The sequence below is a fragment of a genome, unplaced genomic scaffold (genome assembly GCF_019419815.1).
Source record: "Pyrus x bretschneideri cultivar Hongxiangsu unplaced genomic scaffold, Pyrus_bretschneideri_v1 Contig55, whole genome shotgun sequence".
In the NCBI taxonomy this organism is placed as follows: Eukaryota; Viridiplantae; Streptophyta; class Magnoliopsida; order Rosales; family Rosaceae; genus Pyrus; species Pyrus x bretschneideri.
In genome coordinates, this window is record NW_025999793.1 from 2670486 (window position 1) to 2676521 (window position 6036).

Here is a 6036-nt window from a genome sequence, read left to right on the forward strand (position 1 = left end):
CCTAATTTCCAAAAAAAGAAAAAGAAGAAAAAAAAAACTCAAAAACTTTTTTATCAATTTGTTGTTACTTGTACCATAAAGGGTAATTTTTTTTTTTTTTTTTATACAGAACCGCTTATAATTCAAAGTAGTTATCATGCATTCGTCTTGTAATTTTTCTAAAAAAATTCAAAGTAACTTTTTTAGAATATAAATGTATTAAAAAGTTAATTTTGAGTTTATGTTGATTAAAAAGAAGATCAATCTTTTGTGATCGGAGTTATTTATTGTATTTGTGCACATGAATATTCCACAAGGATCATATCACACAAAATTTGGGGTGTATTATTGATGCGAGAATTATACGCACACAAATTAAACCCTCTTTTTGACAATTGTAGTATAGAATGTAAGTAGGGATCGTTCAGGACCGGGGATTAGGAGGGATTGTTAATCACTTGGATTTCACTCAAAAACGTAAAAACACAATATAAAACACTCTACTAGACTCAAAGAATGCAAAACTAAACTTTAAAACACTAAAACAAACCAAAAGACTCAAAACAGCACCAAAACACTCAAAACTGCCTTAAAAACACTTTCTGGGCAGTTTTGAGCACTTTGAGTACTTTGGACGAATTTGGGTAACAAATTGAATCAAAACACTTATAAACACAAACTAAGACACTTTCTAACTAATTTGGACAATACAAAGACTCAAAGGACTCAAAACAAGTTCAAAAGACTCAAAACTGCCTAAAAACACTAACTAGGCAGTTTCTGACCTTAAACCCAATTTTGGACGAATTTAAGTTGTAACTTGACTCAAGACTCTTAAAAACACAAACTAAATTGATTTCTAACTAATTTGACAATAAATTAAAGGGGGATTTAGGGTTTGACGAAATTAAACTAAATGAACAAATTGCAATTAAAACAGAATGTAAATATGAAATGGATGAATTGGAATGAATGGATGCTAGCCAAGGGGTTCATCTCCACACATGTTACACTTGCATAATAAAAAGATTTCCAATTGCATTTCAATAAATTATGAAACTCATCACCCCGGGTTAATTAGGTCCGCTTAAATTAACCTTCAAATCTTCCTAACGTTATTGAATTGGATGATTGCATACGACAACCCAAAACATTTCCCACAAGTCCCCTACATGATTGCATAATAGAGATACAAGCAAGAATCATTACGCTCTATGAAAATTATAAGTGTTGACGAGGCATTCGTTACTATGATTGCATGAAACTTATGCCAAGAATTCGTTTAACGCGATTGTTTATAAGCAACCTCCACTACTTGTGAATATAAGTTCGTAACTATTAGGTGAAACTCACTTATATTCTAGCGTCATATTCATGCATGAAAATTAAGCGTACACTCTCAATAAACATACATAAATAAGTTATCAATCAAACAGTTAAACAAATTGAATCCACGACTTATGAAATGCAATTAGAAGTAATCAAATCAAAACGCAAGCATAAACATATATTTTGAATCCCCCCCTAGCCAAGGGGGGGGGTTTAGTTCCTCATGATACAAAACAAAGAGAATCAAAGAAACACCTAAACATTCCAACAACTCAAACTTGAATTGTATGAACGTTTAGGCCCTCTTCTCTTCCATTCCTCATTCGTACAAAACAAAGAGTATTGAAATTAAACATTGAAATCAAAGAAACACCTAAACATTCCAACAACTCAACTTGAATTGTATGAACGTTTAGGCCCTCTTATCTTCCTCTTCGTTGTAGCACAAGGTCTAAGGATAGTTTGATGGTGTGAATGGAAGTGTGGAATGGAGTGGGGAGTGATGGAAATGGAAGATGGTTTTTGGATTGTAAGGGAGAGAAACTCACGGCTAGGGAAGTGTTTGTGGTGTGTTGTGTATGAAAATGAGATGTGGAGTGAATGAATCAATTGTGGCTGAAATGGATCCTTATTTATAGGTAAATAAGAGGGAACATGACAGCTAGGAAGTGGGTGGAAATGTGGCTGCATGTGTGGTGCAATGATGAAGGAATAATCTGAAAATGCAAGGTGAAATGAAGTGGAATGACAATGGCATGTGGGTTAAAGTGGAATGATGATGGGAGATGCATGTGGCTGATTTATGCATGTGATTAAAGGGAGTGCATGTTTGAATGATTAAAGGGACATGTGGGGGTGGAAATGATGAATGAAATGCATGTGAATGACAGCTAGATATGTTGATGAATGCATGTGATTAAAGGGTGGAATGCATGTGGCTGAATTGGATTAAAGAATGGGAGTGCATGTGGCTGATTTGTGATGCAATGATGAAAGGATGGAAGTGCATGTGGCTGCAATGGATTAAAGGATGGGAGTGCATGTGGCTGAAATGTAGCCTTCTAGAAATCAGGTTTTTAGGCCCCCTTGCAACTCCCTAACTGAATTCAAGCCTTTCAAATTCGTCCATCCTCATGCCACCATGCTTGCACTATCCAATCTTGGCCCAAAAATGCTCTAGAATGCTCCAAATTGCTTCTTTTTGCATACTTTGACACTAAAACCTGAAATTGCACGAAAATAACTTTAAACACTATAATTAACAAAGTTTAGCTAATTAAATGCAAGAAAACAAGCTAACTAAGTCGTATAAATATGCTCCTATCAATTTCCTCCACACTTAGCTTTTGCTAGTCCTCGAGCAAAACAAACAAAAGAAAGATAACAAAACGAAACAAACTAACCAAAACAAAACCTAAACCTTCCAACGTTTGCCTCAGGGATTTCCAATGCACATGACATGTTAAAGATCGTTATCCCCACAGATTTGAGTCCTCTTTACACAAGCACATACTTAATTAAAGCCACTACTCACTTGTTCACAAGTAATCAATTAAAACAATGCTTTGAATGTAGTAACATGCCTTAGAGAATTCCCTCAATTCCTTACAAGATATACACTCTATTTTCACTCAGATTTTCTAACTCCACACCCTATACTAGTCATATGTGAGAAGATTGATGTAGATATGAAAACGAATGTTCACATATATGTTTCACAACGAATGCAATTTCTAGAGTTAAGAAGCATGTTTAGATATGATCTCATGAATGGAATGCTACTACTTAGTTGCAAGAACCAGTGACACCATATGCTCATACCAAATTCAAACTCCACAAATTGAAACACATAACACTCAAGATAGAAGTTAAGGGTTGTAATGGGGCTTGGGGTGTTGGTTAACAAGGAAAGGATAGGGAAAACAAACGTTCTTCAAGCAATAGTAAGCAAAGCAATGAAATTGAGACTTAGAATTCACTTAGATTGCAGAAATTAACTTTAAAACATAAGGGAAAGATTTAGACAACTCTTTAGGGCCGAATTCATTGTTTTGGACCCTTACTTCAATAAACAATACTTTGGAACTCTTTTTCTCAACTTTTCAACTTTTTCTTCATTTTTTTTTTTTCCACGAATTTTTTTTTTTTTTTTTTTTTTTTTTTTCTCGTGCCTATAGCACACAATTCCTCATGAAAAAACACTTCCCCCACACTTGTTTTCTGCCAACATAAATCAAAAGGACTTCAATTTGAATCATGCTTTGCTATGCTTCAAGAACAAGGGTATGGATAGTCCTAATCTAGGCTAGGTGAGGAAAACATGAGTTAACAAATAATGAAGGCTAACAAGGCTTAATGGGGTTAAAAACCTACAAAACATAATGACATAGGGCACACGGCTTTTTGGCTAAGGTGGTGGTCACTACACAACTTCATCTTGAATGTGTGTTATGCAAATCAATAACATGCTTTGAATGAAATGGGCATGAGTTCTAGCATTTGGAACTAAATGATGAAACGCCTTCTAAGTAGCAACCAAGCAAAGAATAATGAGATCATGCAACGACTTTAGAAAACAAAGAATGCACAGATTTTAACTCTCCAAATAAACGTTTAGGCTCAAGTCTCACAAGGTTGTAGCGTTAGTTTGAGTTCCTTCCTTCAAGCATGTTACAAAAACTGATTTTTTTTTTTTTTTTTCTTTATGATTGCATGTGAATTCATAAGTTATAACCACAACTAAGCATAAACAAAGAGTAGATCAAACTTTCATCCATGTTAATCACTCTCTTTAGCAGCCATGTAATTACAAACCGAATCCTCATCATTGTGTTCGAAGGTACCCTAAGACACAAACAAACACACAAAAACAACTCTTTTTGGGTTTTTAAAACAAATTTTTCAAATTGTTATGTGATTTTCGGATTTTTGCATCAAAACACACTAAAACACACCAAAACAACTTAAAAATACCTTAAAACAGCAAGGAACAACATTTGAAGTTATGGGTGATAAAATCCCACGAATTTGCATCAAATATACTTAATTACCTCCCCACACTTAAATCACACATTGTCCTCAATGTTTTAAGCATAGATTTACATAAAACATAAGTAAACACACAAACAGCATTTATACATATTAAACATGGCAGAATGTAACTAACAAAGAGAAGAGTTTAGGGACGCAAATCTGGAATTGGAGTGCTTTCTCGGTCTTCCTTTGTTGAATGCATGGGTTGATCTTGGTGATTCCACAGGCTTACTCTTGAACTGGGCTGGAGGATTCTTTTTGGTCTCCTCCACTCGTTGATTTTCCTTTGTGCTACTCTTGAACTGGGCTGGAGGATTCTTTTTGGTCTCCTCCACTCGTTGATTTTCCTTTGTGCTACTCTTGAACTGAGCAGCAGGATTCTTTTGGTCTCCCCCGAAGGTCTGAGCTTCCTCCTTTTATCTGTTTCTTTGTTCAATCTCTCCAATTCGTATTGAAGAGGGTTAGAGGATAGCTCAGCATATGCAGTTGTTGCTTGTCTCCACATGCTTCAATGTGTCATTTTCACTTGCCTTACTTGCTCCCCTTTGCAGAAGTGGTCCCTTCTCTGGAAGTGTATCAACCGTTGAAGATGACTACTCGAGAGCAACGCTAGGTAAGCAATCAGGAAAGGGATTCCCGGCCGTCGGAAGACTAACTCCAAGTGCCGGATGATTGCTTCTTTTACTTTGCTATGCGAGTAATAACAAAGACAAAGGAAAAGACAGGGAAAGAGCATGATATGAGATACTTTTGCTTTTGACCTTGATGATATGAGATACCTTTGCTTTTGAAGAAGCGGTGAATGAATCAGCACATGTATTTGTTGTGCTGTTTCCTCCTGGGTCATCTGTACTCCAGGCATCTGGTATCATCTTTGGGGAAGAAGAAAGAATTGAGTATTTCGAAAGGCTTTGCTGGGAGTGCGCCCTCAAAAGTGAGGAAGAGTTGGGCATTTTCTTCAGGTTTGCCTTGCCATAAAAGATGAAGGTCGACATATATAGGGATTTCCTAATAGCAAGTGGTGGTATTGTTCTTTTACCCTTGTCGACAAACGTTTTGATCCCGCAAATCCGGCTTTTTGAAATAGTGACGCCTCTTCGATTTCTGAACGACGCCTCTTCGATTTCTGAGCAGGCGCCCCTTCGATTTCTGAGCGACACGTAGTAGTGCGGATGCGGCTCTTTTGACAAAGCTGCATGCGTTTTCTGAAAAGTAGAGAAAGCGTCGTCAAACTTTGCGTTTGTCGGCTAAAGATGTGTAGTTGCGATGATGGCCTCCACGTGTTTTCACGTTGTCAGAGATCTTTTGACAAAGTGAACGCGTTTTCTGAAAAGTCGAGGGAGCGTCGCCGAACTTTACGCATGAACTTCTGGCTTTTTGAATCGGTGGACGCGTTGCCTTGGCTTTTTATAGAGCTATCGATCACCGCCAACTTACACACTCTGAAGATTTCCCATTCTTGAAACTCGTCTCCGGCCCTTTGAAAATTTACTTCGTCCACCCCTTCTCTTTGAACACTTTTGAAAAATGGCAAACCCATCGAACCTTAGCTTAGAATTGAGTCTCCGCAGTGATACGGGCATGCCGCGTCAAGGTAACGTATGGCGCCCTTCTTTCTTATCTTCTAACGGTCCTCTTACAGGTGAAGACTCCGTGATGCAGGACGCCACAACAGCTACGATAGTAGCTAGGAAC